At 46.1% G+C, this 14,615-nt stretch overlaps 1 long non-coding RNA gene across 3 annotated transcripts in view; it reads left to right on the top strand.

The window, feature by feature from the left end:
* Positions 1–14,615, top strand: part of LOC139054814 (uncharacterized) — a 604,407-nt gene that overhangs the window by 362,993 nt on the left and 226,799 nt on the right. The window lies entirely within an intron of this gene.

The raw sequence follows: 14,615 nt of genomic DNA, 5'->3' as shown, positions 1-14,615 counted from the left end.
GCTGGTGAGTTTACATGACGTATCCAACTGAAATGAATTACCAGGACTACACCAGTTTTGATATAATATTTCCTAAAGTGTGAGAATAAATACATGGGCGTTCCGGTTACTTTTGTGCTTCAAAGCATAAAATAGCCATTTGTTACAAAAGCAATTGGAACAACAGTTGATACGCCTTGCAACCTCACCGGCTACAACTTGTAAATTGCCATATTTGCCGTAAAGTAATTAATCAAAAGCATGAATTCGGGACTTTTTGTTGATTAGTTGAATGTCTGTTTTGATTTCTCGTACTGCTAATGTTCGCCTTTTTGAATATTCCAGCTCAAGGACTAGAATTATGTTATCCGCAACAGGCGATTTATAAATTCCGTAAAACTTCTAAGTGATCACCTCGTAAAAGTACTCGCCAACCATTTAGAATTACATTGAATTGCATTATATAGTCGAAATGGTCTCACGGCATATGTGGGGGACAGCTGTTGTGGGTTCGCATCCCTATAGGAATCGTGTGTCCGCCGGCGTTACCGGTGTGCGTCGGGGGAATCGCGGAGTGCGCTTTTCCAGAATTGTATAAAGCGAGAAAACGCACTTTCCGGTGACAATTCAAACTCCTGACCCATACGATGCGAGTCGAAGATTCTAGACCTCAGACACCTCGCCATTTTTTGTCTTCTTTCATAATATTTATTGCAAAGAGGGAAGATGGCTTATGTACTGGAAATGCACAATGTTCCGAGCGCAAGACAACGTGTGACTTAGGCCAGTTGGTACATATACTTTAACGTAAATCCTTCCTGTTGCTTTGTCCGTGTCCCCATGATGATCTTTTCCTGGTTTTGTAACCGCTTGCTAGCTTTTCATTACGTAAAATGTTAGCATCAGATTGTGATAACCAATGAACCAATGACAAGACTGCGAGCGGTATACGTGAAAAGAAAATTAAATCATCCATAGCACTAAGAAATGGAAAGACGCTGAACACCTAGTGAAAAGTGGATAACGATCCTATACTGGCAATCATCTTGACCGCAAATGCATCCTTCAAGTGTGTAACATGCCCCAAACTATTTAGCACTGCTTTACTAAGTGCAAAAGTGTCATTTTATTATGAAATGGATTCCAACATAGCTTGTGGAAAGAGCTTGATTTAACTCCTCACTGTATCCGATATCTTGTTGCACCTCCTGATGATGTACCATATCATTATCGAAGTAAGGTGTTGGACTAAAGTTGGTGCGTAGCTCGGCATAACGTACGTTGACAGCTGTACCATTTCATACGTTTTTCGGTCTGCGCAGCCTGTGGGAAGCTAGCATACAATGTCGCTCAAATGCACATTTCTGTCGGGTGAGTTTACACTTGAAGACCTCTCACCGCACTGCGCCTGAACGTATACTGTGCATGACCACTTGAACGCTCGTAAAAATTGTTGGCGGATGCCACGTTCAGCACCCTATTCATAGAGTAGCGTCACGGTGCAAGAATTTCAATGAAGCTATAGTGGCAAGCCTCGAAAGGCCGGACAGGAAAGGGGAGGAAATGAAAGCGGTCGTGTTTCTCTGCTTCTCCGCTTAAGCCCCTCTCCATCACCGGGGAGCGCAACCTACACAAATGAAGGCAACTCGGACTAAATACATCACTGACGATAAACTTTTGTTCCTCTTGTCGATAGGTTCCGGTAGGGAGGGAGGGAGGGGGGGCGATTGCGCGTAAACGCGAATATTTACTTCAGCCGATAATGCACGAAGCAGCGCAAGATTTACTGTGCATAATATCGCCCAAGCTATCGCGTCACTGCTACGCATTATGGACGAAACAGCATCTTAGTTGTAAAAGAAATTAACCAAACATACTTTTTGACTCAAATAGACGTTCTAGAACAAGTCTTGTATTCTCTGCAACCCTGTTGTACGGGGCCCAGCATCAGTGCAAGGATCTCCCGAAACATGCGTTTCTTTAGAAGCATTGCTTCTCGATATACCGGTGCAAATGATTCACGGCGACAGCGAGAAAATTTACTGAACATTGTTTCTATTTGGCCTCATCAAGTAGCTCATCCCGAAGGCTTCTAGCACTCAGGTTAAGCAGCATGTGTGAAAGCGGGTGACAGCGGCTCCTATTTATCTACCCACCTACTTTTCGGTCTATCATTCAACCCCCTACACTACAACGGGCGACGTCTGCATTGCTCCGTTACGAAACTCGTTACGATTGTTGACCGTGCGTCCGCGTATCAACTACACAACCTGCAGCAAATACGTCCTTTTCAACTGCACTTCCCTTTCCACTCAACGCCTCTCTGCACCCCTCCAAAACCTCCACCCCTCCCCGCCTTCCGTCTGCTCCCATCATCCCACTTTGGGGCCGAAACGTAAACAAGTCAGGTCAGCGGCGTTTACGCTTTCGCCCTTGCTTTTATGGCCTCCCATTTCGCCTCTCGTGCAAACAAGCAACACACAGAGGAGTCGAGACCGGCTTCTTTCAATGCTACCAGCCGTAGACGCAGCCGAAGCCGCGCCAGCGTTGCCGTCGTCTGCTACACGGCGAGGTCGTAGCAGACGACGACGTGAGCGGAGGAACGCTCAAGCTGGGGGAGAGGCTCCGAAAGCGTACCGCCGGCGCCTCTCGGGTTACGTGCGTGTTTCGACGCGCGGGCCAACGTCTCGCCGGCGGCGGTGCGAGGTTCGACCTCGTCTTCTTCTTCTTCCTACCCGTGCGTGTGCGTGCATATGTGCGCCAAGGGGGAGAGGCACCGTCGTGGGCCTCGGCCCTCCCTCCCAGGTCGCCCATTGGCGGCGGAGTGAGGAAGAGTCGGCCTCCCGGGGCGTCTCCCGTGGACGCACCGCCCCGTCGCGAACGAGCGGCCGCCAGAGCGCCCGGCGACACCGTCGCGACCTAATCCGCGCACCAAGCAACAGCGGCGGGCTCACGGTAACCGAAACGCCGTTTATGACGAGGAGTCACGCGTTCCCAAATAGCCCCGTACTCCGGATGAGGCTCGACGGAACGCACGTGTCCATAAGGCGGACATGCGGTGGCTGTCAGTCAGCCAGAAACGGCTTTTCGTGTCCCCGAGTGACGAGTAAGTTTCGCGGTTCCGAAATGTGACATGCGCATCGTTCTTTGATATTGCAGACGCTTGTTCTCAGAAGAGTGTTGATTCGCTGTTTCGAAATATCTCCGATATCCGAACGCCGCTATTGCGCAAATATTTAGTTTCCTCTGGTACTGACTGAGTTTCACAAAAAAGAAAAAAGAAAAAGAAGGATGAGCTTTCGAGGAATGGTGGTCGGCATACATAGTCAATATTTTGGATTTCATCAAGACAATTCAGTCATCGTAATTACGTACGTTGGCCGTTTCTTACAGCTGTTATTACCAACGCTGGTTAAGAGATTATATTAATGTAGCGCGGAACTGCAAGCCGTTGGGATTAAACGATCTACGCGAGAAGTTCAGCAATGCGAAAGCGCCCCAGCGAGTAGCATACTGTTAAACGGTGCACATATTTCAACATGCGTAACTTATTGTGGTAATTCAAAGAATAACCGTACGCACTTTTCTTTTTACCGCTGAAGCAAAGCCTTCTAAAAGTTCCCTCGTATATTGCCCAGCTTAGCGTGTTGACGTTAAGGATTCCATTGCAATATTTTAATCATTGTCGTTAATGCTTCATGAATTGTTCTTCGATGTGTTCGATATTCCATGCTTTATACCACACAGACACGATACAAATGCACGAAATAAAGGTAAACTCTAAGCTTCCAAAACTCGACCTGTCCTAATTTGGCTCAAGTTGTCTTCATCTCTCCTGTGATTATTTGTCGTGCTTCAATCTGCCCTATTGCATTAAGACATTTACTGACGCGATGCTGACGCTGCTTTTGTTTGCTACGTGCAAGGCATGACTGTTATTTTTCGTGTCGGCGATACTGCCGCTTGTTAATTCGTAACGGTAAGAGTTGCATATGTATAGCATGTAGCTTTGTATGACAACACATTTCTAAGTGATCTTGTTTCCTTTCGCAAAAATGAACTCTCGCATTTGGTCAATCACTCTTTATCTTTTGTATTATTAGTTTTTTACTCTATACCACACAAACGATTCGGCCAAATCTGCAGTATCACACGTGTGAAGCGTTAGGAAAGGCTCTCAATCCTTACGGATGAATAAGCGTTCTCAACAAGAAACGTCAAGGAAACCCTGCGTACGTGCGACTTATTGATCGAAGTGGAAGAGGCGTCCTTATACTGCATTCTTCCCTATGGTCTGCCACAATGTCACTAAAGAATTAGCGCGTTTTTTGCCGCACGCGGGCTTATACTTCGCACGGTTAATGTATGACAAAGCGAAGAAGGAACCGAAGCAAGCGGGGCGCTCCGCTGACACTGAGGCACTGAAGGGTTTCTGCTTCGCCGGGATACGTTCTTGCTGCAACGATGTAAATCCCGCAGTACGTAGGGTCTATAGGGCTTGTTGTTGGATCTTACGAACTAAACACAGTGCATACTGGAAAAGGCAGACAAAGGCATGGTCAGTTATTTGTGCCATCTCTGCCTCTTGGCCCGTCTTTATTTGAGTGGGCTCCTTTCTCATAATTTTTTTTTCATACTTCAAAAAGCAAAATCGTGCAGCTTTTCATCGCTCTGTACCTATCGTCTTTGGCTGTGACAAAAGAGAGATCATCATTAACGGTTTTGCTTTCGAGCCGTTATCAGTTCGGGTGCATATTTGTCTTCGTTAGGGCAGCTACATTTTGCGGCTTTCGTTTTTTGGATCACTGCTAACAAGATCTGTTGGTGGCAACTACGGGCAGCTAGCAACTATATAGTTGAGCGCAGCGCTTGCAGGACGCGCCTTTCTTTTTACTGTATGAGCGCGCGCATATAGCACATCTTCCGAGGCAATTGTCGTGAAGAAAGAGATATTCGGAAAGGCAGAGAGGTCGTCGTGAGCTGCAACTTGCTCTGGCCTGCTATACTCTACACTGCAGACAATTTTCGCGAAGTCCATGAATAAACATGCAGCATGTACGCACAACGGTTTCATTTTTTCTTTGCATGGGGCGAACACTTGAAGACACCACACACTGAAGGGCATAGAATAAGCGATGACACCCCCCCCCCCCCTTTTTTTTTTTAAATCTAGTTACTGACACCCTTACTGATATATTGATGAGTGCGCCAGCAACTTGGCAAGACGCCACCATAGTTGCGATGATAGAGCTTGGCGCATGTATGACAAGCGAACAAGAGTGTATACGCTTGAGCGAATGGTTAACGGCTCATGTCGATCGCGTTTGAAGAGCACCGAGAATTAAGGAAACATGCTCTCTGGCAGTGCAGTATTTGATTCGCGGCGCCTTCTCTGCGAACATCATCGTAGTTACAGCAGCTGATCGCGAGAGCGCTGATGGGAGCATTCGATTCTGAGGTTTGGTTAGCCGATGTAACAGACGAATGACGCGAAAAGTTTGTATACAGCGCGCAGCAGTAACATGGCACGCGACTCCATTCCTTGGCCGCAAAGGGTCGGATCGCAGGCCCGATGTTATGTCAATAAAGCTCTGGTGGCATGGAATAATGGGTCCATGTTGAGCTGGGTGGCCCAAGTAACACTCATCGCAAATCAGAGCCCGTTCATGCAACGCATAAAAAGAAAGTAAAACTGTATTGTGAATACTATAATTAATAATATATGTGTTGAACGCGCATACCAAGACGACGTTGCTTTATATATGTATAGTCGGATACAACTTTAGAAAAAAGGGGGCGTTTACTCCTCCGAGGTGGATGCACATGAGCATCCACCAATGGGTGCGCACTCTGGACCGACGTCATACGCCGGGCGGCCGGTGACTTCGCCGCTTCGGTCATCTGGGCGGGGCCTCCCCTTTTTTCTAAAGTTGTATCCGACTATAGATGGGAACCGTGCGCGTTTTACATCGAAACTGCTAAGAGTGCAGTTCGGCGGTCATTCTCGCGCGGCGGTGGTGACAGGCAACGAAGGCAGCAACGTGCGGTGGGGTGGTCAGTAATAAAAACACAGCCAACCACACAGCCGACGTCGGAGCCTCGATTTGAATTGAAGCGTCATTATCAGCGGGTATAAAATAAACTTTACTCACATATATACCTCACACACACAGACAACTTCCTTGCGCGGTTTATTTTGGGCAGTAATCCACTAATCTTTGCTTCGAAATAAAGGAAGAAATGTCGCCTTTGTCGTAGTTGTTGTACCACTTCTTTTTTATTCCGTTGTTCCTTTCCTTTGTTCCACCTGAGTGAGAACAAACACACAACAAATAAAGGCAGATAGGTCCACTGTGGTCCCAATGGGATGCGAAATGGTGGTGCTGAACGTCACTGGTGCTTGATACCGCCTGTGTGCCTCTGTCAGGAATAATTGCCTCCTGATTTCATCCGATCGATAGGCTGCAAACGCAGCAGCCCCAGTGTAGTTCGATGTGAACAGTGCTCAAAGTCAGGGGGCGGGGGCGATACCCCCCCCCCCCTCCATTACTTAAGGAGGGGCTCGGGCCCCCCTCGAGAGTTCAACTGCAGCCCTGCGACACCCGTTCGACAAGCGCTGAAGTTGATTTCATTACCAGTATAGTGCATTCTACGGGGAATTCTTCCTCTCCAATTCTTCCATGAATGATTTCATCGCGATCAATGGATTGATGTGGCACAAGCAAAAACAGGAAAGCAGGGTTTGTCGTGCTGCTGCATGTATTTTCCTGAGGCACTGCGCGCGACGGTCAACAACCTTGTTCGACTGAGATTTTTTGGCACAGCAGACTTTCATGAGCCACCTCTTGAGCGTGAAGCTGTCTGCTGTGAAAATAGTGACGGTTTCTACGTGCTTCTCTTCTTGGACCTCTTTCACTGCCGGATCCTGTAAATATATATATATATATATATATATATATATATATATATATATATATATATATATATATATATATATATATATACGAAACGATGATGTCTCTTTTATGAAACAGTGTGTATACAATGCGTCTATACAGCGCAGCCCGGATGAGAACAAAGGCGCGAGATCGGCCACGCAAGCGGTTCAACATTTGAGCCCTTCCCCCCGCTTTCGCCTGCATGCGCTGCTCTCTCTGTGGGCTTTTACATCAACCAGCAACAACTGACTCCAGTGCTCCTGTAGTCAGTAGCAAAGTCACTGGAGGCAGGGCTTGTGAAATACAGTTTAAGATAAGCTCATCTACGAAATTTGTGCAGCTGCATACGTCGGTTACTGATTGCGCACCGACCAAAACTTTTGCGTCGCGAGATGTTCAGGCGGATATATATATATATATATATATATATATATATATATATATATATATATATATATATATATATATATATATATATATATATACACACAAGTCATACATTATTATTATTATTATTATTATTATTATTATTATTATTATTATTATTATTATTATTATTATTATTATTATTATTATTATTATTGCCGCGCGACTGACCGCTCGAGGCGCTTTGCGTGTATTCGAGGGCTTCTTTCACGCTCGGAAAAGCACTTATGTTGCACGTATTGAGAAACAGAAAGCTGTATGATGGGGAGTTTTTTATGTTGCTCTACAATTTTCTGATTGAGCCCATCTAAATATAATAATTGAGGAATTGATTAATTGAGGAAGACTAATTATGTAGTTAGGAGGAGTGCAAAAAATAATCCGAGTATCTCCAAGCGACGGCAAACAACGTTACCTTGGTTCTGTCCAGCCCCGTGTCATTTGCATATTTTTAGTTTGGCTCAAGCTACGTGAAACCCCCTATATATCTGTCTTACGAATCTTGCTTATGTTTCTGTCACGCGTAGCAACGTTCATCTTGTAGCGCCAATGAAGTTCCACCCTCCTCTAATTGTTTCTTCAATTCTGGTAGCCCAGAAACGCAGCATACGTTCCGATAAGAACACGAAGTGCAGCTTCAACTTTTCCTTTGGAGACTATACGTTGGCTTGTACCATTGCCTTGAAAACGCTGGCTGCTCATTCGTAGATGGGACAGCTGATGTTGGCGAACGGGTTAACTTGTTTACGAAAGTCATTGAAGACTGCATGCACATATTCATACTTACAAAATGCTCAAAAGTTCAAAGATCCCTCGTTGGTATTCTAAGTACTAAAAACGACAATAAAACTGAAAGACTGTGCCCACAGAGAGCATGGACTACAGGGCTAGATAAGTGGAAACTTGAATTAAGCTCTGTGGTAGTCCTTGTAAATTTTATTATAACAATGATCACTACACTCACATTGAACGTGCTGAAGCCAGCATCGCACGTAATTCAATATACTCCTGGAGCAACGTGCGGTCTCACACTTTTGAGAAAAGTGCCGAAGATGTATGTCATGTTGAGGAAAATGGCGATCTTATCACGAACATCTGCTGATGGCTTCGCGTAACATTTGTGTTCTTTACTTGATGTAAAAGGTGCTTCTACATCAAGTAACCTTCCTTCTCAGTCTGATACCGTGCGTACGCTATCACTCAATGAGTAACTTGATTTCAAGTGCATGAAGCGCATCAAACCTTCCCTTTCTTGTCGCGCTGATGGTATACCCCTCCCGCACTGCTTAAGACGTACGGAATAGTACCTGTCCCTGTTCCCACAAGCATCTTCAACAGTTTCCTAAGCTCTGTTACGTTTCCTGGAGCTTGGTACAGTGCTCGTACACAAGTCGGGTGCTAGAAGTGCAGTTATTGACTACCGGCCTATCTACAATCTGCGCTGCGTCAAAAATGTTTGAATCTGTATTGAATCCCCTGCTTTCTGTTAGCGCTTGGCCCTCTTGGCCCATTATATGGTACATGTTCTGAGTATAAAAAGCAAGCGATTGATCGCGTAGTCAAACGAATCGTCAATAGCATAACTTATGGAGCCGGACTAGAACAATCAGACAGTAAAGAAAAGTATAATATTCTAGGAATACTTCCAGTACAGGAGCTGTTTAAGTATGTGGTTGTAACTCGCTATTATTATTAAAATTCTTTTAAACTATTGGTAAAAAAAGATGTTGCGTTACAAAAAACAGAAAGGTATTTTAAGCCAAGGGTGTTAACAAACTATGGAAAGAAAACAAGAAAGTAATATGTCCCTGATATTTTAATAAACTTGATGCAACACTGTATGATATCAATTCAAAAGGCAAAATGATGAAAAATGTGAGGAAGTGGTATTCAACTGTTTATTGTAATATATGATTTTTTATTGGGATTCTTACGTGACTGGAAAAAGTAGTATTTATTCTTTGTGTGTTAGAATATTTTACTTTGAAGTTGTATAACTTTGAACGAGAATTGTATGTTTCATATCTCTATTGAAAGCTGTACCACCTGCTGCTTGGTCTTCTAAAAAGTACGATGTGCTTAGATTGACCAGCAAGCAAGATATGTCAAAAAATGTATTTGAAATAAACTATGGTTTGATTTGATTTGAAAGCATCTTAATATATGGGCAGCATGGTTTTGTGTCAGGGCGCTCCAAAACAAAGAACACGGTCGCATCCATGTACCCATGCTTCCAGTGTGGTACATAAATATAGGGGCCGAATAGACGCTCTTTACTTTTACCTAAGTAAAGCATTTGATGTAGTTTGCCATGAGCTCCTCATCACAAAGCTTACTGAAATGAACCTTGCCTTCTTTCACTAAACTGGTATCAAATTACCTAAGCAATAGATAGTTCCTCGTTGGCATTAATGGACAGAGTTCTTTCAGCTATGAGGCCACTAGCGGAGTTTACAAGGACCTGTTCTTTGCCCTGTTCTCTTCATAGTGTTAGTTAAGGACGTTTCGTCAGCAATTTGACACTCTTCATTCCTTCTATATGCTGACGACCTAAAGCTATTTAAGACTGTCAACAGTGTTCGCGACTGCATTGACCTCCGAAAAAACATTTCTTTTATGCGAAGCATATTACGAGAGCTCAACCCAGCTCCTCAGGCGCGGCGGTGTCGCCATGAAACCACGTGACACCGTGACGTCACGACAGAGGAGAAGTGGCTTTGGCTCAACTCTTGCAAGACGGGCTGGGTGGGAATCGAACCAGGGTCTCCGGAGTGTGGGACGGAGACGCTACCACTGAGCCACGAGTACGATGCTTCATAGCGGTACAAAAGCGCCTCTAGTGAATGCGGTGTTGCCTTAGAAACGAGCTGTTTCTAAGGCGTGCGTCTCTTGCTCAGGCGCACATTTCGTTGCCGCGCCGAACGCTGCTTTGCTCGACGCTCACCGCGTCCAATGCGGGGCGCGTAGTCGCTGCCCTGTAGCCCATTGTCTTACACCCCTTGGCGGGTCGACGGGAACGCTGTCGCGTTCCACTCTTGAAGGCGAAGCAGTAATGCATGAGTTGTTTCTTCGTCTAGCCGAACCAAATATAGCCAAGCAACAGCAGTTCACCAGGCTAAACAGTGGTTCAACAACTAAAATAAAGGCTAGTATGCTTCGCATCCTGGGCTTAACCTTACCTAAGCCACAGCCATTTTTTCATTCTCAAACTGGTGCAGAAACAATAAGCTACTCTTAAATGCTTACAAAATCTAAAATCATGCATGCTATTATTATTATTATTATTATTATTATTATTATTATTATTATTATTATTTGTTTGAAAACATATATGCATTTAACGGGAAAGGGAAAGCAAGGAGCAGGCTGGCAAGTGGCCACCGGAAGGGGCACAACGCCTGCCTACTCTTCAGAAGGGAGGTGACACCAGCACAGAAACGGAAGATAGGAAGCAGGGGAGGAAATAGGAAAGAAACAGCAACAGGGCAAATCTAAAAGAATAAAGTAGAGCACACAGTACCGATCACACAAAGTAGGACCGGTCACTGAAGGTCACGCAATTACAGAATGGTAAATGGAAGAAATAGCACAGACGCTACAAACGTGAACTTAAGTTAGTTAATTCCAGAAAAGTAAGTAGAGTGCGATAAGCCTGATCACGTCGAGACGCACAACAACTGGGGTACAAACATTCGTCAGGAGTCGTACACCGCAGGCCAAGGAGATGGTATACTCTCTCACTAGCGACATGCGCTGCGCACTGAAAGCGGGACACTCCAATATCAGGTGCTGAAGTGTCTCGCAGCTGCCGCAAGACGTACACGATGGACTGGCCACACGTCCTTGTCCGTGTAAACGTTCGCGCACGTTTACGCAGCCGAACGTCAGCATGAGTAGTTGCGCTCTAGCGCGACGAGGCAAGCCCCAATTAAGTTACAGGCAGTAGACACACCGTATGCAATTTCCGTACACCCTTCGGGATGCTCCACTGCCCATGTAGGGTCGATGAAAGCAGAGATCTTGGTGTGTATTTTTGAGAAAACACTAAACTACTCTTTACACGCTAAATATGCGAAACAACGTGCCCTTTGCGCTCTTGGCATCGTTTGTCGTGTATCGATCGCATGGCTTCCAATCCCCTGTTGCCTTCTTGAAATTGTACTTACTGTACACCTTCCACTACTACAGTATGCCTCTGTAGTTTTGTGAACGAACGTGCAAATCTAATTCTGACCTAATTGAACGCATACTGATATCTATATTCAAGCATGGCTACTGCCATTCAGGAGCAACTGTAGTCGAGCCCTCTCGAATATACCTCAGCTCAAACTTCTAAAATCAAGGCGTATTGAATCAGACATTTTGTTCCTCTATAAGCTGGTTCATGGCATTTTACGTTGCCCAAAACTTCTTAGTCATGTGCAATTTTCCGTGCCCCATAAGAATACCAGGCAGCATTCTGCGTTCTCTGCACGGCCTTGTCGCATTAGAGACTCTCCTAAAGCTCGACTCCAAAACACATACGATAAAGGTTCCGCCTGCAAAGACGTATTTCAGAGTTCATTTCTTGTGTTTTGCATAAATGTAGATAACCATGTTTTCTGATTAACTACCTTTTGCGCACGCATCCTCATTTGGTTTTCCCTTTCTGTTTCTTTATCTCCCATTCTTTTGTCTACCACATTTGTCTTCTATGTACATTTTGTCTCAAATATTACTTTTGAAGTGCAGCAGTACGAAGGCTCCATAGTTTTTCCTGGGCAACATAATAAACATTTGATTGATTGATTGATTTTTACATCTCCTAATTCTGAAAGCGAAATTGGCACAATCCCGATTGTATATTCTAAACACGCGCCCGGCGTTCAGTGCTGCACTGTCGCGTGTAAGGCGGATGAGTGACGTTCTGTTATTCTCCAGTGCATGCTTACTTTCTTTTATTTTACTTGAATTGAATTTGGCACAGTAACAACCCCATCACATAATATATTTTCGTCTATATGCTCGCGATACCAAACAAACGAATGGCTTGTTTGATGTCGCATAATTTGTCATCGAACAGATCAGGCGGAAGGAAGGACTGGGGAAATGACAAACGCATGAAAGAAACGATTGTGCTCATAAGAACATCGGGAGTTCTCTTTGAGATTTATAGTTTCCGTACGCGTTTCACTTATTGTCTGCTGGACGTTACTTCGAAATTAGAGCTCTCAGTTTTTCAAGTTTTCCTCCAGAAATAGAAAAAGAAAGGACGACCCAGCTAATCTCTCAGGTACCCTCTCAGCCACAGCTATTTGTTAACGGCCCATATTACGTAAGTCTCTAGAATTATTCCGCATCATATATAGCACCCTATATATGTAATGCGCTAATATGGTCCTTTCATATCACATGCCTACCGTTTCGTATCTTATTTTCTTACTGCTTTTTTTTATGTGAAAACAACACTGTTTACCTATCTGGACGGGGCAAACAGCGCGTGAGACGAGGACAATTGAAAGAACTACAACGCAAGCAATAACAACGTTGTCTTTATTGCCACCTTGTTACAATAAATACAACGCTGTTAGTCAGCGCTTGTGTGGTCGTTCTTTCACTAGCCCTCATGTTACGCTTTGTTCACCCCGTCCAGATATGAAACGCCAGCTAGCCGAACGTCAACCCCTCACGCTGTTTACCTACTGTCCAAAGCTTATGTACACATTTGCAACTTTTAAACTCCCTTTGCCGACTTGTTTTCTTCTCATTTTACACCTCAACGTAGCACCACGAACGCAACTGCCACGACCACGTTGCCGTGCTTTCTCTCGCCGTTCCAGCCTATATAACGACGCCCCGTCAAGCGCGTAATGACAGTACAGCGAGACCGCGGACACGTCCGGCACACGAGGAAAGAGCAAGCCCCTGGTTGGGCGAGGGCACAGGCGATGCGGGAACGTGCGCATAGTGCGCGTCTAAGTACGCGGGCACGCACGAAACGGGGATGCAAAGGCACTCGCACCGGATTCCGCAAATCCACTTAGGATGTGGGCCTGCGGCCACGTAGCAAACGGCACCCGCGTCGGTCCGCCCGCCGCGTCCCCTCGCATAGTCCGGTCTGTCCGCGGCTAATGAGCCAAACGAGGAGGAAAAACGAGCTCATTCCGTCTTCCTGAAGGTGCGCCAAACGCCTACCACGCATGTAGCCTCGGACGACTTCCCCATGCAGCTCTCTTCCTCGCTTCCCTGTGTCGGCCCATTTCTTGCCCTTGTAGCCCAACACATTTGCCCTCTCTTCCCTCGCAACGCTACCGCCTGCGCTTCCCGACGCCCCTTTCCAGCATCCCCGGTTTCCTCCCTCTCCCCCTGCACTCGATTCTTCGCATCCCTTTCTTCCCTGCTCTCGCATCAACTTCGTTGCTGTAGCTTCGTGTCGCGGCATTTGTTTCCCGTGCCGCTCGTTGGGGAAGCGGGGAGGAGGGGGGGGTGGGACTGCGACTGCGGAGAACGCTGTCATGACGCTGCGCGATGGGCAGCCCGATCGTCCCCGCGCGATGCATCGCTCAGCGACTGCCGCGGCTATTTGCTCTCCACCGCAAGTGGAGCGAGGAAACGTGGGGACGAGCCGCCCGCTTGTTATGCGGCACCGGCTCTCCCCGATTCCCGACAGCACAGGGTAAGGGGGCATGACGGCGAAAAAAAAAAAAATGACCGTGATACGTCATCCCGCTTAACGCGCTAACGCGTTAGCGCGTGCACCGACGCTCCTGGCGGGGAGCCGCGGGAATGCGTGTACAAGATGTGCTTGTGCGAGCGCTAACTTTGTTTCGCACCCTTCTTTATTGCAGCCGCGCTATGCTCCACTCTGCATGTGGCATGGAAATGGCGCGAAGTTACTAGCTGGTCACTTAGGATGCCGCCTGATGTGCTCCCACTTCGCGTTGCAGCCACATCGACAAGATCTCGCGTTGCACACCCCGGGAACGACGCGTTCCTTCGTTCATGCTGCAGTGTTACTGTAAAATGTTCGCATTATCTCTCTTTACAACCGTCCGTCTGTCTTCTGGAATGTTGAAATTATACGTGACCAAGTACCTTTTCCTGCCACGTTTCAACAGTCCAGTTTCACCGAGGCTGACGTTGTACGTAGCGTATACTATTACAGCACTGATACATAAAGTGTACAAAAGCCTTCGACTAGGTAATTAGGCCATGCGTTTGCGGTCTAATATGTATGTCTACCGGACCATGCTTCGGGGGGCGGTATTCTCGAGTGAATACTTTGGCGAATGC

Source organism: Dermacentor albipictus, chromosome 1 (genome assembly GCF_038994185.2).
Source record: "Dermacentor albipictus isolate Rhodes 1998 colony chromosome 1, USDA_Dalb.pri_finalv2, whole genome shotgun sequence".
Classification (NCBI taxonomy): Eukaryota; Metazoa; Arthropoda; class Arachnida; order Ixodida; family Ixodidae; genus Dermacentor; species Dermacentor albipictus.
This window is presented reverse-complemented; position numbering and strand designations above follow the sequence as displayed.